Consider the following 25593-nt stretch of genomic DNA (forward strand, 5'->3'; position numbering starts at 1 on the left):
GGAGGCTCGTGTGCCACTCACTGGCCAGGGGCACCATGTGCAACACAAACCCAGAGCAATACCCCACCACGCCCACACGTTTCACACTTGCTTTCAACAGGGAACAGCTCCCAGACCACAGCACGGAGCACACACCCACAGAGGAGCAGAGCCAGTGTAAGGACTTATTATTTCCCCTTTACCTCTTGTGCATAGATAAGACCTGGTGCCCTCTGAGCCCAGGGAATGGTGCATCAGGTTCTGTACAGCCATGGATTCAGAGGAGAGTCCCTGCCCCTAAGAGATTATAATCCCAAATCCAGACCCCCAATCCCAACTATTTCAGTGGTAGTTCAAAGCCTCAGCACCTCTGTGGGTCTGGGCTAAAGGTTTGGTGACTGAGCACAGCAGGCAAAAATACTCCTGAGGGAGTTCTACACCAAAATTGAGATATTCTGCACACATTTTAAAATTCTGCATTTTTATTTGTCAAAATTATGCACCATCATTACACCAATTCTGATTACTTGCTGACAGGTGTTTTGAAATATATTGACAAACTAATTGAAAAGGATGCGATTATAATGGCGTGTTGCTGTGTTATTTTGACTATTCCAATGTGAGGAACTTTGCAGAATTATAATTTATGTTTTCAATGTAGAAGTCCCCCCAAGAGGATCGGGGTGCTGTGTGGCACATCTGGGTGTGGGGATCTTGGTTGGGAGTCAGGGTGTAGGGGGGAGTCAACACCCAGGGGCCCACTGTAGGGTGCTGGGTGCAGGCGCAATGGGATTCTGCTGGGGGTAGGGTGTGAAGGTGATTAGGGCTCGGTATGGCGGGGAGAGTGGGGCATAATGGAATGTGGAAGTGGGCAGGGGGCAGCTGTTTGGGTGCTCAGTGGAGATGGGTGTCCAGATATGGGCTGCTCCTTGTGCAAGGGATCAGTGGGGTGAAGGTTTGAGGGGCTGGGTGTGGAGGGTTCCTGATACGGAGAGGGCTTGGTGGGAAGGGAGTTCCAGGTGCATGGGTGGGGGAGTGTCACTGTACAAAGAGCAGCTTCTCCTGTCCTATCCAATCCCCATGCATCTGAATTCCCCCCACCCCTGCCACCACCAGCCCTCAGGGCAGAGTTGAATGCAATCAAGGTAAGTTTATGGAACTTGTCATGACCCACCCCGGGTGCTGCATGCTGCATGCAGGGAAGATAGAGGAGCAATTCCCTCCAGGTGGAACTCATGTCCCTTGGTGGCCAGGCCATAGAATCAAAGACTCATAGAACACTAGGGGTATGTCTACACAGCAAATAACAGACATTATTTCAAAATAACTATCCGCGTGTCAACACAAGGCAACCACTATTTCAAAATAATGGTTAGCTTATTTTGAAATAGGTAAGCCCTTATGGCATGTGAAATAGCACCTATTTTGAAATAGGGGCTATGTAGACAGGTTGTAGCACCTATTTCAAAATAAACCGTAGTGCACCCAATAGCTCAGTTTTGAAATAGGCTCTATTATGTGTAAGCACTGGATTTCAAAATGCATTTTGTGTGTAGCAGCATTATTTTGAAATAAACTATTGCAGAATAGCTCTTCCGGAATAACCTATTTTGAAATAAGACTGCTGTGTAGACATACCCTAGAACTGGAGCCATCCACAGCCACCCCTCCCCAAGTGATTTACCTCCATCCCCACCCCCACATTCTGAGCTGCTGGGAAGGGTGAACGAGCACTGGCTGATGCAGTGTCTCTTTGCTTCCCTGCAGAAACCACCTTCTGCAAGGAAATAAAGGAACTCTGCAGGGGGAAGTCTGAAAAACAAGCTGAGGGAGGACAGGGTGTGACAAGAGAAGACACACAAACTGATCCCCTGCTGACATCTCAAAAGCTGTACAGCTGAGCTGGGACCCCCTAACCCTTGCCCCGACATGTGCCCCCTGCACAGCACCCAAGCCTGGCTCCCCGCTCTGGCTGACCTGTATTTCCACTGGCCCCAGTTCACTCTCTGAAGCCTGATGAATGGAGGTGGCTACATGTCTGAAAGGGGAAGTAGGACCAGCGAGCTGGAGGCCTGAAAGGGGCTTCAAGGGGATGTCGAGTCCATCCCCTGTACTGAGGGAGGGTTAAGTCTACTCCTGTGCTGTAATTCACAGACCATCAGGGACCTTATGAGCACCTAGTCTGAGCTCCTGCATATCACAGGCCGGCAGCTTCCCCTGTGCCTCCCACTACCCTAGCGCCTGGCACTGTGGGGCCGGACCTGCTGTGCGCTCTAGGAGCTACCCCCACAGAGCCCACATCTTAGTGAAACCCAGATGTGGTCCCACAGCCCTGGCACTGGCTTATTTTGGCCTGTCTCAGGCTGCCGAGGCTGCTGCTTTATGTCCCTGCTGTTTCCATTTCCAGCCCAGCCACAACAAAACACCCCATTGAAATGTGTCCATTAAAAGTACCGGTCAGGCCAAGAAGGGGAATTGCAAACGGTTCAGCAGGACAGCAGGTGCTGTGACCCAGCGTGCTGAGCTGGTCATGCTGGGGAAGCCGATGTGAACACATTCCCACAGTGTATAGTCTAAAGTGTGTCTGGATGTTGGGGTCAGTGCTAGGGTGAGTTATTTTTAAACCCAGCTCAAGCAATAAACAAATCTCTGTGAGGAGCTCTCCCAAGGAGCAGCACTTACACAAGGCTCTCCTCATTCTTTCCCCAGATGCCTGCGTCAGAGAGTTTGTCACAGCAAGGGTGAGTTGCCATGTAGGTTGAATTTCAGGATCAGGTTCTGGAATGTCCCACCACGAGACACTGTCCAATGCTGGAACCTGGCAGGGCTCAGCCCAGTGCTGGGCGTGTGAGCAGGGATCTAGCTGCGTGGCTCTCTTCACCCTCTTGGGCAACAGGAGCTGCCACGAACATTGCAATGCAGAAGGGGATCGCTGTGCTTTCTGGCCTGTGCTCCTGTGTAGCAGCGCAGAACCCAGAACTTTGGGCTCTGCAACGATTGCTTCTAACTACCCACAGAAAGGAGGAGATTTTTCTCTCTTCTGCCCAGGTTTCTAACTCCACCTGCTCCTGCCTCTGCATTTAAGCAGGCAGAAGTTTGGCTTTTTGGATGTTTTTTTTTGGGGGGTGGGGTCAGAAACTGCGCTTTTCTTCTAATATTTTTCCAGTAAAAACTTGAAACCAGAGCCCCACACCCTCCTGCCTCCAGCTGTTTGTTCTGACCCACCCTCACCCCCTCTTTGGTGTCTGGGTTAGGGCTTGTCTGAGTCTCTTGTGTGGTTTAGCTGCTTCCTTTTCGCTTCTGTCACAGGGCATCTGACTAGATTTCAAAAATCTTTTGACATTTTCTATTGTTTGCAAAAAAGAAAAAAAAGAAAAGGTGTGCATGTGTCTCAAAGTGGTAGCTAAAGTTTCTTACTGAGAACAGAGCAGTGTAAATAAAAAAGCATATAATGATTTTGATAACATTGGTTCAGAATTCTGGTACGTTAAGGGCAAACTATGAAAAAATAAAAAATGGATCCATTGTGCACCAGTGAAAGGCGAAATATATATATTATATATATATATATATATATATATATATATATATATATATCACATACACACACACACTTTTCTTCTTTGCAAAGTATTTTTCTTCATAGTCTAACCAGCAGCTTTGCCTGAAGTTCCCTTCTAAGAGCAACTCTGCGGCCGTCACTGTCTCTGTCTGTTGAGGTTGGGGATTAGCAGAGGACTAACAGGATTTTATGTTTGTTTTAACCTTTCCATGGGTGCAGGAAAGCGAGACTCCAATATACGCCACCATAAGGGAAGGCCGTGGCAGGCCCCGCTAATGTTCCAGCTTCAGAAACTCGTGGCCCAGCCTGCACCTGCGGTCTGTACTGACTCTGACATGTCGAGCACCAAGAGGCCAATGGGCAAGTCATGGAGTAGTCTTAAGACTTTGCAAAGTTTTAGGGAAAGTCTTTCTGCTCTGTGTCTTTTTCTTCAGACCCCTCCACGCTCCCCGACATCTCAGTGCTTTCTGCCCTCTTCTCTCTTAGCCTCTCCCATCACTGCTCCCCTCCTTTGTCTGGAGCTGTGGAAAAACTAGAGCAGAGGGTCAGCGTGTTTATTCCCATTGCAATAAACCATGTGAATTTGTGCAGAGTTGATTCCTTCTTGGATGTTCAGGAGTTCAGCTGCCCTTGAGAACAACGGGGTTTTGCCCAGCCACGGTCCCTGCACTCCCCACAGGCCTGAGACGGCCGGGGCGGGGGTGCTGGGTACAGAGCACAGGGGTGAAGAGGTGAAGTTCTCCAAACACCTCCTGATCTCACATGCATGAAAATCAAATGCACAGACCCTAGCATTGCTCCCACCACAGTACTGCCCGGCCGGCGCCTAGGCAGCAACGGCCTAATCTCAGAGCTCTCATCTGCCAAACTGGGAACTTCCTCATGGGGCTCTAATCTCAGTCCCAGAGCAGAGCCAGCCTGGGCAGAAGTCTGGCCAGCAGCAGGCCCATTAGGCAGGGATGCTGCACAGCCCAGCAGCCTGGCAATATCAGGGAGCAGCAGCCTCACCTCTCTCAGTCTCTCTTCCTGCTCCCACCTGGGGCATTCCCAGGGCCTCTGCCCTGCAGCTGGGATCAGTCCCCCTTTCCTGGGCCCAGGCAGCCCCTCATCACTACCTGCCCCCTCACCAAGTCTGCAGTTCCCCCCACCCCATCTCTGTCCTGCTTCTGTGGGCTGTATGGCAGCTGCGGGAGTCACGGCTCTCCTGCCGAGGGCCAAGCTGTGGGTTTGCTAGGGAACCTCCGAGGACATTTCTACCCCAGCCCAGCTGCTGCCCCAGAGCTGGGGGTCAGAGCCATGCTGGCTTCCTCTCCCTTCTTGGTGGCACCGGAGCCCCACACCCTCCTGGCCCCCAGCTGTTTGTTCTGACCCACCCCCCACCTTTTGTGTCTGGGTCAGTGCTTGTCTGAGTCTCTTGTGTGGTTTGGCTGTTTCCCTTCCACTTCTGTCACAAGGTATCTGATGGGACTCTCCCAGGCCAGACTTTAGCTCTGAGCTGTCCCTCAGGCTCATGTTCCCCACCCCGCTCCCAGAGCTGGGGGCTAGAACCCCCAAGTCCTGTCTCCCAACCCCCGCTGCTGTAACCACCAGACACCACTCCCCTCCTGGGTGAAAGAGTTTCAGATTATAATCTGGGAGCTGGGAGAGTTTAGAGCTGGGCAGCACATTCAGCACAGGGGGAGATGGGGAACTAATGCACTAGGACACAGACCCAAAGGGACCCCAAGGAGGGACTCTCATGCCAGAGGAAACAGTCCCTTTGAGTGCTCTCCAGATGGGGGGACTTATCTCCAGATGATTCTCACATGTTCCTGCCCAAGGTGTACAGGGATGCTGTGGATGAGCACAGATCAGGGCTATGAAAGCAACCGTGAGAATTTTCCGAGCGTCAATTTTGTGTGCCTAATGGGAACTCATGAAATCGGACTATCAGGGGTCTACAGATGATCCCTGTACTCCTCAATCTCACACTCAGTAAAGGAGGTTGACAGAAGAGTGTCTCTTATTGACCTCCCTCAGTGAGAACAGCCACGTAAGTCAATTATAGGTAAGTCAATTCCAGCTACACAACTGCCATAACTGGAATTGTGTATCTACAATTGACTTTAAGGTCTAGTGTAGATCTGGCCTAAGTTACACTAAGGCCAGCTGGCACAAATATCTGAAGGACACTGAAAACATTTGTGGTGAGTACACAGTCAAGGAAGTCCAAGGGACTCATAATCAAAGGCAATGGCTACATATTACTAAATGAAACAAGAAAAGAAATTCTAAACCACATCTACGATGGGCACCAAGACATAACTAAATTCCATGACTGGACCAACCAGTCAGCATGGTGGCCAGATACCAGCAAAGATATGTGAGTGTTGCAGAAGTAACATGCCAACACAACACAAAGACGCTTTCAGAGCAGCACCACTACCACATGGACCTGAGATGGAATCTCCATCACTGGAGATATTTAAGAGCAGGTTAGATAAACACCTATCAGGGATGGTCTAGAGACTCTGGACAATGCTTCGTCCTGCGGTGAGGGCAGGGGACTAGACTCGATGACGTCTTGAGGTCCCTTCCATTTCCAGTGTTTTATGATTCTATGACCTTGGAAGAATCAAGCTGCAAGTTTATTTAAAAGAAGGACGCCATTCCCTGGGCATGGTGAACTATTTATCCAGGGATAGATATATAAAGTACTTCAAAAGCAGAACATGTTGCAAGGTTATTAAGAAACTGAAGTGTACCTTTGCTCGTTTCAGTATTTCAAAGACAACTGCTGATGGACAAATGCAGCAGAAGTCAAATCATTCCAAACAAAATATAATTTTGATCATACTGTTAGCTGCCCATATTATTCAAAAGCAAAGGGGAGGCCGAAACAGCTGTGCAGATAACCAAAAAAATTCTACAGCAGGAAGATCTATTCCTTGCCCTTCTCAGGCCATGTCTGCATTACCCAGTAGACTAACCTGCTTGGGTCTGTCTTCTGGGGTTCAATTTCGCACGCCTGATAGTAACACACAAAACTGACCAATCAGGGTTCAGCAGTCGACCCCTCTGTTTCTTCCTAATGTAAGAAGTAAGGATGCTTCCACACTCGCCCCCTCCCATCAGAGGTGGCATGGTAATGAAGCAATTTGAAGCAGGCTAATGAAGTGCTAACACGCATATTCAGTACCTCATTAGCATAATGGCGGCCATGCGACTTTCAAGGTGCAGACTTCGAATTGCAGATTGACAGTGTAGATGGGGACAGCATCAAAATAAGTGCCCCAGTTCAACATTCCCTTACTCCCACAGAACTAGATCAGACTAAGGGAATGTCGAAGTGGGGCGCTTATTTCGAAGCTGCCCCCATCTTCACTGTCGATCTGCAATTCAAAGTCTGCACTTCGAAATTTGCATGGCTGCTATAATGCTAATCAGTCGCTGAATATCCACATTAGCTCCTCATTAGCCTGATTTGAATTGCCTCATTACCATGCCACCTCCGACAGGAGGGGGCAAGTGTAGAAACAGCCTAAGGAAGGTCGAAAGGAGAATCCCTCCCATCAACTTTCCTCAGTGAGAACAGCCAGATAAGTCGATTGCAGATAAATCGATTCTAGCTATGCAATTTCTATAATTGGAATTGTGTATCGGCAATCAACTTACCTGCCTAGTATAGATGAAGCCTACGTTACAGATCCACACCGATAGCAGTTCCTGGATATAGTCCAACACACCTCCTGATGACAAGACAACTCAGAACAACTGTTCCAACTTTGAAAATATCTATCGCCAAGGTGACCAGACATCAAGCAAGGAGCCAAATCAGATAGAAAATATAAAAGAATTTATGGGACTTTTTTACAGCATGTCACTGAATTAGAGAACTATGAAGTCTAGGAACCTGGTGACTGGGTTTGTGTCAAACTGGATGGAGAAAACTCCAGCTGTTGTAAAGGAAACAAAAGTCAGTGCTCAGCTCTGAGGTGATCAGGACCAATAGCGTGGAGTTCAGCTGAAACTATCAACATCTACAGTTAGCGCCTGAGAAAGAACAATCAACAGACCAAGATGTACAGAGAGCAGATAGAGAACAATAAGATAACTCAAAGAGTCCCAGACCCACCAAAGCCAGTTGCTGCAATAACGGACAGCCAGGTGGCTAAGTTGTAGCGGCTTGAGGTCATGTAATTTAAAAAAATGTGCACACTTCAGAGACACTTTATGGACTGATCAGGACTGAACTTCAAATGGTATTGTAAATGGTAGGAAAGTAGAACTTAAAGGAGATGGGGTAATGGTTACTAAACTATATGATACCTTTCAGCCACTCAGCGTCTCTGTATGTAAAATACTTTGCTTTAGCCAATTTCAGCCACACTGGGCAGAGCATTAAAGTATCTTTGGATGGAGAAGGATGGTGGAGCAAGCTCTGTATCGTTCTATATCTGGCACAGGTTTATGACGAATCATGCCCTTTGCGCCATATCTGGAGAGGGGAGCTTTGAACAGCACCCATAAAAGACATTACGCCCTTCACCCTACCCCTCAACTTAGCCCTGGGAGATTCTACCAGCTGCTGGTGAGAGCAAGGATCTCCTGATGGGAGACATAGATTCCATTTTCATGAGCCCTGGCTACTCACGTGGTTGGTTCTCCCCACACATCCCTTCTGTGGGACAAGTTAGAGTAGGGCCACTCAGGGACAGGCCTGGAATGCGACGTGACCTCCCACCTCTGAACATGGGAGATACCCGGCATTAAGGCCTGAGACACAGCCTACTGGACCCACAGCCCACGGGGTCCCCTGTGGCTCGGGCATTGAGGGAGAGATTTTGAAGAGTTCTGGACCCGGCATGCTGAGCACTGTGGGAATCAGGCCCATTGTGAATAAAGTCACTCACCATGTTCCGGAGGTGGAGTTTTCCTGGGCTGGCTGTCATCAGGGGGAACCTTTCTGTCTTGGAAATAAACATGGGAAATATCAGAGCATCTCATCTGGGAATGAATTCAAGTGAGTTTAACGTCTTACCACAGCTGAATATCTTTAAATGTCTGGCTTCCCCGTGGCCATAACACAACCTTTCAATACATGTGAAACCTACAAACTGCTCTGTCTTCACTATAGTCTTAACTTGAGTTAGTTAATGAAAGTGAAAGACAGGGATGTTCTCCTACCAAAGGCACAGCTGTGGGGCAGAAAATGACACGAAGTCACCTGAAATGACCTGAGATGGGGGAGGGGGTAGCACAACATAACTTGGTAAGAGCCTTATACCTGCCACTGTAGCCCTTTCCCCTCCCCACAGTCTGTAGCTTACAGCCACTCACCTGTGACCACCAATTGCAAGGGAGCACTGAGATCTGAACTGACCATGTAGCTTTTCTCATCCTTGTGCTGATACCCACAGGAGTAGTGCCCTGCACTTGTCTGAGAGGTCTGCAGGAACAAGGTGTAACTAAATTGTCCTGGTTTGAATTTTTGGCTGGAAAAAGCCACCCCATCTTTGCAGAAAAAAACTGTAGTAGCTTGAGTGTTTGGAGCCACTGCACATCGGGCTACAACCGGCTCCCCCTGCTGAGCTGACGTCATACTCAGGTACAGCGTAGGCGCAGGGAGAGCTTCTGGAACAAGAGACATGAAGGCATGCGGCAGACAGGGAATGACAGAACTGAGCGTTAGTGATCACAGAGATGAGCGCCGTATTGAGGAGTGTGAGGAGGAGGGGCCGGTCCCTTGGAAACTCACATAAAAATGGAGTTTAAAGCAGCAAAGCCAGTTGCCATTTGGGACAACTCCCTGCTGGCTTTCCTACACCAAAACATGTGTTAGACTTGCTGTTTTATTTTGGGTGGGTGTCAATCCCTGTTACTTTGGGGCCACATTCCAGTCAGTGAAATCAATCCTATCTCCATTAAAAGCAATGAGACAGCGTCCCTGCCTGTTTAACTCAGTCTTAGCTCCAGTGGAGTCAATAGGGCAAATACCCAGCTGGTGTGAATTGGCCACCCTCCATGGGAATCAACAAAGCTACACCAGCTTACCCCATCTGAGAGACTGTCCCCAGTATGCTTCCTTTTCATAAATATTTACAGTCAGCCACTGTGAGAATTAATTGCTTAGCGAACTGTGCAGTTATCAGGGTTTCAGGCAGGGATTGCACAGCAGGTTTCTCCCCTCCCACCTCTTCCCATTACGACAGCTTGGAGATTTTGCTCCTTGCTTTGCCGTTCTTTTCCTTCCAATGTCTCTTGTGGTGCCACACTCACCTGGGGAGCTGCAGAACTCCTGGCCCATGACCCCAGCACCTGTATCAGACAGGAGAGATGGTGAGCAGCAGACAGGGCATCCCTAACCATAAACACCCTGCCCTGGAGAAATGCTAATGCTGACCTTTAAACAATCAACAGTCAGAAAATCTAAACAATCAGAGGCCCCCGTCCTGCAGCAAGACTCAGGCTGGCATGGAATCTTCGCACCCAGACCCGACTCCAGGATCAGAACATTCACTGCCCCTTGCAAACACTTACCACACCGTGGCTCACAGCATCACACAACCCTCCCAGCAGTCCGTGATGTGCACGGTTAGACCACCCCCTCCATTCCCCCTGCCACAGCCAGAATGGAATATTCTCTAGGGTTTCACCTCCCTGCCCCAACACTGTGGTGTCTAAGCACCAAACATTAATAGAGTCTGGTGAGATGTAGAGGTGACATTGTCCCTGCTGTTACAGGTGGGGACCAAATCACAGAGCAATCCGGGCTCACAATGGGACAAAGTGGCAAAGCCCAAAATTCCCTCCAGATCTCTCAGAATCCCAGGCTGAGCATTAGCCACATCCCCAGTGGCCTTCTCTTTCTCCATCTCCTAAAAATCCTAAGTGGTGGGGTCACAGCCATGAGCAGCTACAGACCCCCTGTAATACCCTGGGAAACTCAGGGTGTGGAGCATGGGAACATTTGCCAATATTTCTAAACCAGGGGTCTGCAACTGGCTATTTAAGGACCTCTTTGTAGCTCCCGATACTATAATTATAATTGGGCAGCTCCTTCAGCCCACTTCTATTGCTTTTCATACACTAAAACAAAGAAAATAAGTTTCAAATATATCCCTTGTGGGGGATGCCGGTATCTCAATTCAGGACACAAAGGCTGGAATCTAGTTTCCTATGGCTGTGTCTACACGTGCACGCTACTTCGAAGTAGCGGCACTAACTTCGTCGGGCGCTATTTCGAAGTTAACTTCGACGTTAGGCGGCGAGACGTCGAAGTCGCTAACCTCATGAGGGGATTGGAATAGCGCCCTACTTCGACGATCCGCGTCCCGCAACGTCGAAATTGCCGGGTCCTCCATGGCGGCCATCAACTGGGGGGTTGAGAGATGCTCTCTCTCCAGCCCCTGTGGGGCTCTATGGTCACCGTGGGCAGCAGCCCTTAGCCCAGGGCTTCTGGCTGCTGCTGCGGCAGCTGGGGATCCATGCTGCAGGCACAGGGTCTGCAACCAGTTGTCGGCTCTGTGTATCTTGTGTTGTTTAGTGCAACTGTGTCTGGGAGGGGCCCTTTAAGGGAGTGGCTTGCTGTTGAGTCTGCCCTGTAACCCTGTCTGCAGCTGTGCCTGGCACCCTTATTTTGATGTGTGCTACTTTGGCGTGTAGACGTACCCTCGCAGCGCCTATTTCGATGTGGTGCCGCGCAACGTCGAAGTTGAACATCGACTTTGCCAGCCGTGGAGAACGTGTAGATGTTATTTTTGTTGCTACATCAAAATAAGCTACTTTGATGTTGGCTTCACATGTAGACGTAGCCACAGAGTGCAGTCATGCCTTGCCCACCCTCACCTGCGCTCCCTGTGTCTCCAAGGGGGACCCCCTGGCTCACACAGGGTGGGGGGCACAATAGCACGACACCCAGGGAGGTTCAGCATCGCAAACAGGAGAACGTTCCCCGGGGCCTGTCCACTCACCTGCAATCTCCACAGCCTCCCGAGCCTGTTGGACCCAGAGCAGGAGCTGATCATGCAGGTGAGTTTATGAACCACCACAGAACGAGTGTCATTAACCTGGGGTCTAACCTCCAGCCCCGCTCTGGTGGTGTCAGCCCTCATCCACCTTCTTCCCTGCACACCCTCCACCCACTGCCTGACCGCCCCTCTAATGGCCGTGTGCCCCTCTCACACTTGGCACAGGGCTCAGCCAGACACCGTGCAACTGTGAAACAATCAGTCACGAGCAGGGAGGCAATGAAAACTTGGCACATGCCAGGTGTTCAGGCAGGCCATGGAAAATGGGAACTGTGCTGCTAACACGGGACACCTAGTCACTGCACAGCACTCCCATGGGCTGGGATGATACAGCAGCTGGGGATTGGATGGCATCAGGAATGCCCTGGCCATGCCCCATCCCCAAGCCACACCCACTCCCAAATCACGCTCACTCTCCAAGTTCAGGGTGATACAGCAGCAGGCATTGGCTGGGCCGAGGAATATCCTGGTTCCGCCTTCGTCGGCCAGGGTTGGGCCTGGTCCATGTGTCTGTGAGAGGATTTTTCCCCACCGGACCCTCCACTGGGCAGACCTCATTTTAGGGTCACTCTGGGCCTGGCAGGTGCAGTGCACAATGTCCCCCTCCCCACCAAACACACACAGACACATGGTGATGCAGCCTGGCTCAGTGATTCTGCACCAGAGTCCCACAGCATCAGCACTGGCTGGGACAAGCAGAGGGGATGGAGGTCCTTTTCTCCCAGCCACCTGGCCCTGCAGAGAACGGGGCTGGCATAGACGTGAGCACAGAAAATGCCAGCTGCGGAGGTTTCTACCTCACAGGAGCAGCATGCACTGCGATGCACCCTGCTCTCAGCTGCTGCTCTGGGCTGCTAACACAGACAGGGCTCTGCAGACAAGGTCAGCAAGGGGAGAGAGCCCTGCACTGCAAACACTTCTGATAATGCAGTGAGCACAGAGGGGGCTGGGCCTGTGGCCGAGTCTCTGCTCTGTGTATAGCTCAGGCAGGGTAGGTCCCTAGTCAGGTAAACAACCACAGCTCTGTCCGTATTAATTTACAGTCAGTTCCTACTTCAGCTTCTCCTGCAGCTACTCTTACTCATTATAAACCTGCTTAAACGGGCCCTCCAGCTTAGCCTCCTGATGGGTGTTTGCACAGCCCCGGCCCCACAGATCCATGGATGGTCAGGCCAGAAGCGACCATTGTGTTCCTCTAGCGATAGCCTGACCCCTGCATCACCCAGGCCAGAGAATCTCAACCACTGACCTCTGCATTTCACCCTGAGCTTGTGGTCACGTTACAACCTGTCCCATAGATCAGTGGTTCCCAACTTGGGATCCAAAGACACCTGGGGATCCACAAGGGTATTGCAGGGGGACCGTGAAAATAATAAATAAATAAATAAAAATGATCATAGAAAATAAGTTTTAAATAAATTGCAAAGTCACAATCAATTACTATTGTTAAATATTTGCCAACAATGTTATTAATTGTTGCCCAGAAATCTAGGTGGTGGTTTCCTCTTTCATTTCATGAAGTGTACATAGCGGCTAGAAATGGCTTTGATATTGGCCTGCAAATGGTTTGGGTGGGGGGCGATTGGGGGTCTGCTTTAGTGAAAAGGTTGGCAACCACTGCCTTAGAAGCAACCACCAGTACAAACACTTGCTGCCCACTGTGGCTGGTGACACATATTCTGCTAACCAGCTGGGGAACACCTAAATCTTTCCTGGGTGGCTGCCCAAGTGCTCAGCTTGCCAGGAACGCTGGTGTCAACCTTTCTCCTTCACAGGCATCCTACCGTGTAAGGCACCAGGTCTGATTCAGCACACAGGAGCATGAGGTTGAGGATGCAATTTGGTGGCCAGCAGAATGGCGCCCAAGTTAGAAAACCTGCCTTATAGACAGAAACTCCCGGAGCTCGGTCTGTTACACTTAACAAAGAGAAAGTAAAGGGGAGACTTGGTCCTAGACTGCAAATACCTAAATTGGGAGCATATACATGATAAGGGCTCTTCAGCCTAGCAGAAAAGTCTAACATAATCCTCTGGCTGGAAGTTGAAGTGAGACAAAGTCAGATGGCAAATAAGGTGTACATTTTTGACAGTGAGAGCACAGAAGCCATCCCACGGGCTGGGGCTGGCACAGAGGCAAGGGACTGGCTGGGCTCAGAAAAGTGCGGCCATGTCCACTTACATCAGGCCACACCCCTATACAAGCAGCTAGCACGGGGCAGGTATAGGAGCAAGCAGAGCAGCTCTTTGCACAGCATCCCTGCACTGGGGCACCCTTGCTGGGACTCGCTCCACCCACTGTAGCCTCTCTCTGGGGCTGGCAGGTGCAGGACAGCGCACCCCCCCACACACGCACAGGGGCAGTTTGGCCTAATGACTCTGTGCCATTGCACCAGGGTATCAGCACTGGCTGAGCCACAGTGCAGGGCTGGAGGTGCTGCTCTCCCAGATGTCCTGGCTGTGCTGAGATGCTGAGAAAGAAGAGGTTGCAGCAGACAGGTGACAGGGAGACCTTCTTGCAGACACGTATTTTTAAAAATACTCCTTAGCGCTGAGGTATACAGCGGTACAAGCTGCTAGTGAAGCTAGGCCTGCAGAGACCGGGGGGGAGCAACTTTTGCACAGGAGGTGCCTCTGGTAACACAGTGACCGCAGCCCAGGGTCGGCCTGTGACCAGGTTTGTGTGTTTGTACACTGCACCAGCAGCACGCTTCTCTCAAGTTGCACACACTCGATTCCTGACCACAGCTCAGGCTGGGCTCATTTATAGGTGGCTTGTGGCTTTGCTCTTTCTTCCTGCATTTTCTTCTTGTGCTGTGTTTTCTCTTCTCAGTCCTGACACTCAGCATCCCCTGCAGTACCAGCCCTGGGCTCCCACCCCACATCCCTGGGCTCCCATCCCACCACCCACAATTGTGCCAGTGCCCCTCAGATTCTGGCTTCACATTCCCAGGTCTCTTCTGCTGGAGCCCCTCAGTCACGGAAGGAAACACACTTGACAGCACCGCTGTTACTGGTGGCATGTGGTTTCGCTCTGGCAATTAATGTGTGTATAGTGCAGTGTCCCCTCTGTGCGTCTTTCCAGGCATAACTCAGTGACTGGGACCTGAAAATCCACAGCTGAGGAGCCTGTTTTTAAAATCAAAACCTGAATCCCAAAGTCTGCCAGTTAGAGGCTTTTCAAGTGACGCCAGCACCCCCTGGGGTCCATTTGAAGCATCAGTCCATAGCTGACAAAACTGTCACAACTAAATCCGGTTGGGAAGAGTTCTGGTGAGAGCATTGCTATAAATTGACACAAATAACACCAAAGCAAGGGAGTAACTCTTGGCTCAGCTAAAATCAGCAAGTTTTGCCCTGGACTTCACTGGGATTAGATTTGACCCAAGAGTGACCCATCTGTCTGGCCCTTATAGAAGGCTTTGTGTTCCCAGCTGGCCTCTGGAAGCTTCATGGTCGTGTGCCCTTTTGGAAAGTGATGGCAGATCTCGGGGCCTCAGAGGTCAGTTTCTCATTGGGGGAGAAATCAGTGATGTCACCTGTGGGTGGAGCTTTAGTGCAGCTTGTTTAGTTACATGCTGTGCACCAGTTTACAGCTAGGTCACAGCAAAACATTAACTCTTTGGGCCCATACAGTCCACCAAACTGAACGCACCATTTTGGGCCCCCCTGGGTGAGGAACTGTAGCAGAGATGCTTGTTCCTTCCAGACTTCTGTCTTTGCGTCAGACTGATGTTCCCCCCATCAGCTCAATCTTTTCTATAGGACCTTAGAAGTGCGTGATGGGCAATGTCACCCTCCCTTTAGTCATTTTGTGCAGCAGCAAGGCCTCATTCATCACCCTCCACACTCCAGCAGCTGCTGTGGTGTCCCAGCCCTGCTGCCTGTTTCTCAGGTATGTCTATATTTACTGAAAGATCGAACTCGTCAGGGTTGATCTTTCAGGGTTCGATTTAGTGCACCTAGTGGGGATGCGCTAAATCGAACCATCAGGGCTCAACAGTCGAACTGGGTACTCGTCGTTCTTGCAAGGAGTAGGGAGGTCGATGGCAGAATTTCTCCCGTCAACCTCACCCTGAGAGGACGGCCTGATAAATTGATCTTAGATACATCGATTCCAGCTATGCAACTGTTGCAGCTGGAATTGTGTATCTAGGATCGACTTCCAGGTCTAGCCTATGCCTGCCCTAAGACCCTGCACGGAATCAGTGAGGGGAGGCAGAGACAATCCCTGGAATTCCAGCAGCAGGGAAAATGAAGCCACCCCACGTGGAGGGGAAGAACTGAAGCCAACAGCTCTGCTGTTTCCTCCTTCCCTGCCCCTCATGGACACCAGAGAGTGCTGCTGCCAGGGAACTGCTACCTCCTGTCTACAAGGTGTCCCTGCCAGAGACATCCTGAAAAATTGAGAGGAGGCCATGACCTCTCAGAACTTTTCCTTTGTACCCACCATTAGCCACAATTACGCATCACCTCTGTAAAATAATGCACTTAGGAAAACCCAATCAGAATGCCGTATGCAAAACAGTGGGCTCTAAATTAGCTGCTACTGGTCAAGAAAGAGATAGATATTGAAGACATCTGCTTAACGTGCAGCAGCAATCAAAAAAGGGAAGAGAATTATAAGAACTGTTAGGAAAGGACAACAAGACAGAAAATATCATAATGTCACTCTATTAATCCATAATAACCACACCTTGAATAATCAGAGGGGTAGCCGTGTTAGTCTGGATCTGTAGAGCAACGAAGGGTCCTGTGGCACCTTATAGACTAACAGAAAAGTGTGGATCTCCTGTGTAGATTGGTCCAGGCTGAGCTTGATGTTGGGGTGGAAGTTGTTGAAGTCCCGGTGGAATTCCTCCAGAGTCTCCTTCCCATGGGTCCAGATGATGAAGATGTCGTCAATGTAGCGTAAATGGAGCCGGGGTGTTAGTGGACGAGAGTTGAGGAAGCGTTGTTCTAGGTCAGCCATGAAAATATTGGCATATTGAGGGGCCATGCGGGTACCCATAGCTGTGCCGCTGATTTGAAGGTATATATTGTCACCGAATCTGAAATAGTTGTGTGTGAGTATAAAGTTGCAGAGCTCAGCCACCAGAGGTGCTGTAGCGTCATCAGGGATACTGTTCCAGACAGCATTTATTCCATCTTTGTGTGGGATGTTGGTATACAGAGCCTCTACATCCATGGTTGCTAGGATAGTGTTTTCTGGTAGGTCACTAACTTTTCTGTTAGTCTATAAGGTGCCACAGGACCCTTCGTTGCTCACCTTGAATAATGTGTACAGTTCTGGTCACCCCAGCTCAAAAAAAGTTGTATTACAGCTGAAAAAGGTGCAGAAAAGGACAGCAAACTGTATTAAGAGTATGGAAGAGCTTCCATATATGGGGAAATTAAATAGACTGGAATTGTTCATCTTGGACAAGAGAAGACTAAGAAGAGGTATGATAAAGACCTATAAAATTGTGACCCATGCAAAGAAAGCGAATAAGCAGGTGTTATTTATCCCTTTACAGAACACAAGAAATCAGGGTCACTCAATTACATTAATGGGCAACAAGATTAAAATAAATAAAAGGAAGCACTTCTTCACACCATGCACAGTCAACCCATGGAATTCCTTGCCAGGGGACTTTGCAAAGGGCAAAACTCTAATACAGTTTGTTTTTTGTTTTTTTTTTAAAAATAAAAGATAAATTCCTGGATGATAAGGCTGCCAATGGTTATTGGCCAAGATGGTCTGGGATGCAACCACCGAACCATGTTTTCCATGGCCTCTTCTTGCTAGAATCTGGGAACGGACAACAGGGGATGGGTCATTTGATGATTGTCTATTCTGTTCATTCCCTCTGGGGCACCTGGCATTGGCCACTGTCAGCAGACAGGATATTAGTCTGGATGGACCATAGGTCTCACCCTGTACGGCCAGATTTTTGAAACATTGGTTTTAATGAATTAATTTCCTATCCCAAGTTTCTCCTATTTATCAAGCAAAACCTAGGCTAACCCAGTGGCAAAACCCTAGTGCTAAGAGCTTGGGGACAGCAAAGCTCCTGCCCGGAACCTGTGACAGAAAAGCTGGGAGAGCAGCTTCCACCCACACAAGGGAGCAAATAGGCCCTGGCTGCAGCAAGGCCAGTAGCAAACATAGCTCTGCCTTACCAAAGAGCCTGTGGCTTTTTTTACCTTAACCTAGGGCCAGGAGACAGACCAGACAGCACCTGCAGCTTCTCTGCTCCTTTCTGATCGTCAGAAGGGGAGAGGTCAGATCAGAGAGCCACCGAGACGTCTCTCATTAAGTCACTGAGAAGCCAAGAGAGACAAGCTGTCCCTGCACCATCGCCAGACCATGCTAGTACCACGGCGTCCCCTAAGCGTCCTGCGGCTGGGCCTCTGGCTTCTCTGTGAGTATGGCCAGCACTGGGCGGAGGAGGGGGAGGTTAGCTGGATGGGTGAGATCACCGGGCAGAGAATCATTTTCTTAATTAGGATCTGATCCGATGAGGCACTGAGCCCTCCAGTGACATTGTATGGACCTGAAGGTGCCAATGCTGTGTGACAGGATCAGAGCCTGACACCTCATCTTGAGGCTTCCAAGCCATTTAACGGCATCAGCTGTGTACTCTAGTAGCACCACCAGCCTCAGAGCTAAGGGCTATAGAAATCGCTGGTTGGATTGCAAGGCTGAACCTCATCAGTGAGGTGATTGTGTTACCATTGTGTCACCCCTGGTGCCGAGCCCTCCCCCATCACCCTGCAGTCACGCTGCCAGTGTGCGGGTGTTATTGCCACCTGCAGCGTGTCACAGAGGGGTGCGGCTGTCGGTAAGTATGACAGTGCGGTTCCGATAGCTGCAAACAAACTCTCTGGATCTGTGTTACCCAACTACACACAAAAGGCACTAGCTTGTGCAAACCAGCTAGGCTGGGCTGGCCTGGGCTGGACACTGGTTGCACACTGGGATGTTGTCTGCACACTCAGACTGAGACCCTTGTGTGTTTATTTCACAGGCTCCCTTGTCATGAGCCAGGAAATCTGCAGCTCTCCTGGTGAGTGACGCTCCCCGTAATGGCAGCAGGGATTGGAAAGTTCGGTTCAGCCGTGCTCCACGGGAGGCAATGGGCCAGATCTCCACATGGTGCCAATCAGCCCTGCTCCAGAGAATGCTGACTGGCACCAGCAGGGATCTGGCCCCACGTGTTTAACACTGCTGTGTTTGCTCCCCAGGCACTCTCCCCGCCCCACGGCTGTTCCTGAACAGGGTGTCTGCCTGCCAAGGGGACACTGCCGTGATGTCGTGTTTAGTCCCTTGTGGCTCCCCGGTGACCCGCATTGTCTTCTGCAAAGACGGGAGGGAGATTTCTGTGCAGCCCAAGGAAGGGAACAAATGTGTCTACGACTCACCCTACACGGTGTCCAGGGAGAGTACAGGGGTCTTCTCCTGCCGCTACCTGCACAAGGATGACAATAATCAGGAGAACAACTCGCTCCCCAGTGACCCCTGGTACCTGAACACAACCGGTAATGCCTTGTATAATGGTGGGCCTGCTGCAGAGGGTTCAGGGAGCCGGGATGGGCTGGGGTCACACTGTGATATCTAGAGTTAAAATGTAGAATTTCCCTCACCTTTATCATTATTGCCAAATGAGAACTCTGTCCCTGGGGAATGTTGGCATGTTTTGGTGACAGAGCCATCCTCCTTTCAGCCGCTGTTAAGCTTCCTAATGAGGAAGAGCAGCATGTGGCATTTAATACACAGTGCTAATGGTGGGCTTGCTCCAAAGGAGTCATGGAGTCAGGCACACAGGAGTCACACCAGGATAATCAGAGTTAAAGCGTAGAATTTCCCTCTCCTTCACCTCTATTTCCCAAGTGAGAACTCTGTCCCTGGGGAATGTTTTTAGTGACTGAGCATCATCCTTTCAGCTAATGTTGAGTTTCATAGTGAGGAAGAACAGCTTTCTCCCATTAATTCAAAGACAAAATACAAGGTGAGCCTCTCTAACCTGTCACCCTCAGGATCTCACTAGTGCTGAGTGAAAGAATTTGCCAGACCACGGAAGGTCAATATTTCCTAGCACTTTACCAACACTTCTACTGCTATTGGGCCCCTAGAAAATATTTAGGGGTACATTACAGCTAGATAACAGCACAAGACACTGAGAGCCAGGACCGGTGACTTGGCCATACCCATGATGAAAGATCACCTGGCTAATTAAAATCTTGCTGGATTACAGATGTTGCCAGAGAGAGTGCTTGACTTGAGAGGTTCAGCCTGTATCGTGATCTTCTCTGAGGAACGGAGTGTACAAATGGACAAATCATAGCACAGTTATTGGCAGGTTTATTGTCATATGGTCTACTCTGCTTTACTAAAACCAGCATGAAATACACATGTATAGAACAGAGCAGCACAAAAAACTGACTTTTTTGGTTCACTGGCTGTTTCAAAAAAAGCGGACTGGGGGAATTGTTTCAGATCAAAAAATTGGGGAAAAAAAACCTGCTTGAGGTTCACATCTCCTTTGTGTGAGGCTTTTGGCATTTGAAGTGATGTGTAATCGCTGTCTCTCTGTCTCTCAGATGGTGATGACTCTAAAGAGGAGGCGCTGTCCCAAAGTAAATAGTTTTCTCCCTGCTGGGGGATTTCCCTGTCGTACAGTGGGGATTAGGATGGAGCATGTGCCAACCTCAATGGGGAGTCATTATCTTGCCGTAGGTACAAGGGAAGGCAGGGGGTAGAAAGCCACAGGCTCATCTGTGTGTGTGGAATGTAAAATGTCTGGGCAGCCCTATGTGCCACCGTCCGCTCCCCGGGGAGCTGGAGGCTGCCACAGTCCCACGCCGTGGATTGAAGAGCAGAGGGAGCTGGGCTCTTACCCAATGGCAACAGAGGCCATGGTGGTATAGAGCCTCAGAGCAGGGGAGTGTATTGAGATTCTGCAGGCAGGAGAGCCCACAGCTAAACAAACCAGCTCCCAGCTCTCCTGTCAGAGTCCCCAGTGATGTCCTGAAGGTGAGTCCCAGGGAGGAGCCCAGCAAAGGCAGGGTCTCTGTGGGCTCTGGCTTTGTGACACAGTGTCAGACACAAACAACTGGCCAGGGAGTCTGTGGCTGTGATCCTGTTCCCTGCCGGTTAGCAGCAGACCCTGGTAGGGTTACTACAGGTCTGGGTTTTCACAGACCCAACCTCTCGTTTGCTCCTCGCTGGTTTCTGCGCCGCTCTGAAGGCAGCACCAGCAGCAGCGCAGGAGTAAAACCAGCAATGCCATTTCCACTGCAGGACTCCACAGCCCCAGGTCACAGTAGAAGGAAGCTCTGCACTTCCCTGCCCCTACAGCTGCCCACTCCCCCAACAGGGAATATGGGAACTTGGAATATGTTCCCCTAAACCATGGAGTCAGTGTGGCCCCTTGGAAGATGCTCCATAGCACACGTGGGACCGATCCCAGACACCCCTTTGCTCAGGGTGGCAGAGAGTGAGTTCCCTGTGTTCCCTGTGGAATTAGGAACTAGACGTGAGGCCTCTAAGCAGCTAGGACAGTCATGGGCTCCCCGAGGCCAGTCAGGGATGTGTAATGGCCAGTGCAATGTTCCCTGTGCAGAAGAGGCAGTGTTCCACAAAGGGCCCTACAGACAGACTATAAACAGCACTCCTGTTGCACGGTTGTCTCTTACTTCAGACCCCTCATGCTGCTCCATCCCCTGTCCCAGGGTCTGCATTCCCACTCTGGGCCTGGATCCTCCGCTTCAGCCTGGTCCTGCTTCTGCTGGTGTCCGCCCCCATCACCACCTGCACCCTGAGGAAAAGAGCCATCGCTCGGTACGATCCGGAAGGCTGTGGGTGGAATGGCAACAAGGAAGAGGCCAGTGCCTCTGGAGGGTCTCCTTGTCTGGGGCCGGCTGGAGGGGTGGCTCTGGTTACAGAGAGAGGAACCAGCCCCTGTGTATGAGCAGAGACACATTGATTTCATGAGAGTGTAATTTTCACTCCTGCTGGGTCCAGCTCAGGGTGAGGGAGTCAGATCCAGCAGGACAGAGCTGTGGGCCCTGCACTAGTACAGCAGGCACAGAAGGGAGTGCTGTGACAATGGCGGAACTCTTTGGACACCACCCACCTCCCCCAGTCCCTCACTCCTGTTCCCCAGAGGCTGGGATTTCTACCCTTGATGGCTGAAGTACAGTGGCAGATGTTTTAGTATGAGCTCTGTTCTGTAGAGCCCTGAGTCCCCCTCTGCTCTGCATTACAGGCCTGTGCCAAAAGTTCATGCTGTGGAGACGAACATTTGTTGTCTAGTAAGACAGAGTGAGCCGTGCCAGTCTACGTACTGTCAAACAAAAACACAGTCCAGTAGCACTTTAAAGACTAACAAAATAATTTATTCCATGATGAGCTTTCGTGGGACAGACCCACTTCTTCAGACCATAGCCAGACCAGAACAGACTCGATATTTAAGGCACAGAGAACCAAAAACAGTAAGCAAGGAGGACAAATCAGAAAAAGATGATCAAGGAAAGCAAATCAGAGAGCAGAGGGGCAGAAGGCGGGGGAGTCAAGAATTAGATAAAGCATACTTGGCTTTGAGTCCCGTCTCCCCCCGCTTCTGCCCCTCTGCTCTCTGATTTGCTCACCTTGATCATATTGTTCTGATTTGTCAACCTTGATTACTGTTTTTGGTTCTCTGTGCCTTAAATATTGAGTCAGTTCTGGTATGGCTATGGTCTGAAGAAATGGGCCTGTCCCATGAAAGCTCATCACCTAATAAATTATTTTGTTAGCCTTTAAAGTACGACCGGATGGCTTTTTTGTTTTGATTTGTTGTCTAAATACGAAATGGTCCCAAGGGGTTACAGGAAATAAGCTGCAGTTTGGTGTCAAGCCAGGCCAGGCCTTGACGAATATGTACTGTCACCTGCTCCACCAGGGGCTGGATTGGTGACTGTTCTTCCAGCCCCCAGCCTTGCTGAGAAAGCTGCATGCAACCATCCCCTTGAGTGAAATGAGCACTGCAGATGAGCAACAGGAAGTCCATCACCGAACGAGCGCAGCATCGCTGAGGGCCTGTGTGTCTATAAATACCGCCGGGGCTGTGGGGACGAGGCCAATGGTGTGAGACGCTCCAGTGCTGGCCAGTGACCACAGCCCCTTCTCTGGGCTGACCTCGCAGACAGTGCAGGACTCTTGTTGATAACAAGGCTTGGATGGATGCACTTGATAAACATCAAGTTCCCCGCATGCACACAAACCCACAAGAAAATATTTCCATTGATAACAATTGAAGTTTGCCGAGACACAAAGTAAGAGACATACTGCTGGTTGATTTAGGGATATTGACTTTGCATATTTTGCCATGTGATGATGACAATTTGTGTTTTAATGGTTATAAAGCTTTTAATTTTTGAATCTCCCTGTCTATTGTCATTGAATAATTACTGTCTGACTCTTCTTCCCCAGTGAAATATAAATTAATAAGTATAAAAAGCTGCAGAAAACCAGTGATTTTAGCCAATAGTGAAAATTTAAATCGATGAAAAATTTAAAAGCCTATTTGAACAATACTGACATTGTCAAAATAAAAAATAAAGAAATAAAGAAATAAATGCTGTGAAGCCTCTTTATAACCTAGGGCTGGGATATGCAGGAGAACCAGAGGGCATCATCCAGAAACAGACACAGCACATATTGTGGGGTCAGTCAAGTGACACAGTGACACACATACCCCCCCCCAAGTTATTTCCCACAACCCCCCTTGTGATCTCCACACAGAGAGTGATGGGACTTGGGTTACTAAGGATCCAGCATCTAAGCCATAACACTCAACATGGGCCTCTCCCAAGGAATGGGGGCAGTGTGGAGAGGGGGCCCACTGACACCCCCACATGGCTAAAAGAGGGGTCAGGGAACTGTCTGGTTGTGGGGATAGGGCTACCAACTTTCCCAGCCAGACAGACTGGAGGCCATTCACATCAATGTTGTCCAGTCCATCTTGTAAGGAAGAGTTGGCAAACCTAGGTGAGCAAGAGGCTACTTGTTCCTGTATGAAACGCCCTAGAGAGCCCTGCTGGGGAAAGGGAACAAACTGGGGGATGGGATGAATTCTTGGGTGACGTAGCACATTGTGCTTACACATGTGGGGAAAATGGAGGCTGTCCTCCTTACGCTGGACACCACTTGTTTCCAATGGTTCTGGCTCTGCCATGTCACTAACACCTTGGGTGTGACAGGAAGGATGCCCCAAGTAAAGATGGCCACCTGGTGCTGTTGTTTCTAAGGGGAATGAAGCCAGAGTCTTCAATCATGTGGGCTACAATAAGAGAGAGTAGCCATTTTTACTTGGGCCCACATTAGAAGCTTGGTGGCCATCTACCCTGAGGACAGACCTTGGATTCACTTCCACTGGAAAACAAGGAGGAAATTTGACTTTCATGCCACTCATAGTTTTCCAAGGCTGTGGGGGAAAATAACCATCATCCAGAGTTCATCCTGTGACCTCAGTCCTAGTAGAAACAGTGGGAAATAGCAGCCATCTTTACTAGGGGCAACCTCCCTGTCACAGCCACTGCCTTTAACCATATAGTAGCCATTTCTACCTGAAGGGAGCCTGTAATTTCAGTCTTATTGGAAACAATGGGATATGGGAACCATCTTTGGTAGGGGCAACTGCAATTTCACATTCCGAGGCTGTACAACAACCATCTTCCTTGTGGGCAGCTTCAGGCTTTCTTTATAATGGCATTCAAGTCATAGACTTCCCTTTAGAGAGACACTGCCACGTTGGGATGTGAAAGGGAAGCTGCCCTTAGTAAACATGGCTGCCGTTTCTGATAGAAGAATGTGAGGGGAAGAATGTCCAAAGGTGCTTGAGCATCCGAGGCACCCACAGCCTTGAAAGCCCAGGAGTGAGGGGTGCCCAACTCCCTTTGGGGTACTTTCAGCACTAACTGTATGTGAATTATCCTATTTGGGGAAGGGCTCCATTTTTAGAGGCTCTGTCTGCAGACCCTCTTTCTCAAATGTCTCACACTTTCCCTCATGCACTCTGCTTCCCCCACTTACCCAAATGTCCCCTTTTCAGGTGGATTTGATTTGTCCTGTGGATGTTTGGCAAAGTTTAAAATTCTGCTTGAAATTGAAGCCTTGTTTCTGATATAACTGCAGAGAAGCCACCGCTGCTTTGCAATTCTCACTCAGAGGGGCCAGCCTAGCCCAGTATCAAACCCCAAAGGCAAGGCCCTGGGTGCAGAGGTGCTGGGCCGATCCCGCACTAAGCCCTCAGCCTTCAGCATGTGGGGCAACCAGAAAATCTGCTCAACCCACGAGAGAGGACTGTGCAAGCAGCTTCCTCCGCCCACCAGGGAGAGAGATCTCCGGCCTTTGCAAGGCCAGTAGCAGGCACAGCCCCATCTCTCACAGGGGCTGTGGCTTTCCTTCTCTCTGAAACTTAGGGAGCACGTGACAGATCAGAGAGCAACTGGGGCGTCTCTGCTCCCTGCAGATCAGAAGGGGAGAGACCAGGTCAGAGAGCCACAGCATTTCTCTCTCTCTCCGAGACACTCAGGAGCAGAGCCAGAGAGACAGCGCCTGGATCCCCAAGAGGCAGATGCCATCGTATAGTTGCCAGATGATGCAGTTATCACTGCTTCTCCCCAGGATCCTGCCGCTGGGCCTATGGCTTCTCTGTGAGTATGGGCACAACAGGCTGGGTTGGGCATTGGGAGACGGCTGAGCTGAGACGGGCTATGAACTGTTTCCTTAATTAACTCTAGAGGCACATTCCAGGTGGGCTGACAGATTGGCACTGCTGTCCCCGACGCCACGCAGCCTGTGCCAGCCCCCACATACATGAAGCTCTTGTCTTCGTATGTCCCCAGCACTGCCACCTTTTTCTGCTTACAGGTTCCTGTATCAGGGAATTTAAAACACTTGCAATGCCTTGGGCAAAATTCACATATTTAACAGCTGCAATGTCTGTGTGATCTCTGGCCCTACCTCTACCACAGCACCAGCACCGAATACTGCCACGGCCATTTGAAATCACATTCACC

General features: G+C 50.0%; 1 protein-coding gene across 1 annotated transcript in view; it reads left to right on the forward strand.

The window, feature by feature from the left end:
• LOC142025194 (scavenger receptor cysteine-rich domain-containing protein DMBT1-like) overlaps positions 1-25593 on the forward strand; it is a 903096-nt gene that overhangs the window by 566219 nt on the left and 311284 nt on the right. The window lies entirely within an intron of this gene.

Source organism: Carettochelys insculpta, chromosome 22, assembly GCF_033958435.1.
Source record: "Carettochelys insculpta isolate YL-2023 chromosome 22, ASM3395843v1, whole genome shotgun sequence".
NCBI lineage: Eukaryota > Metazoa > Chordata > Testudines > Carettochelyidae > Carettochelys > Carettochelys insculpta.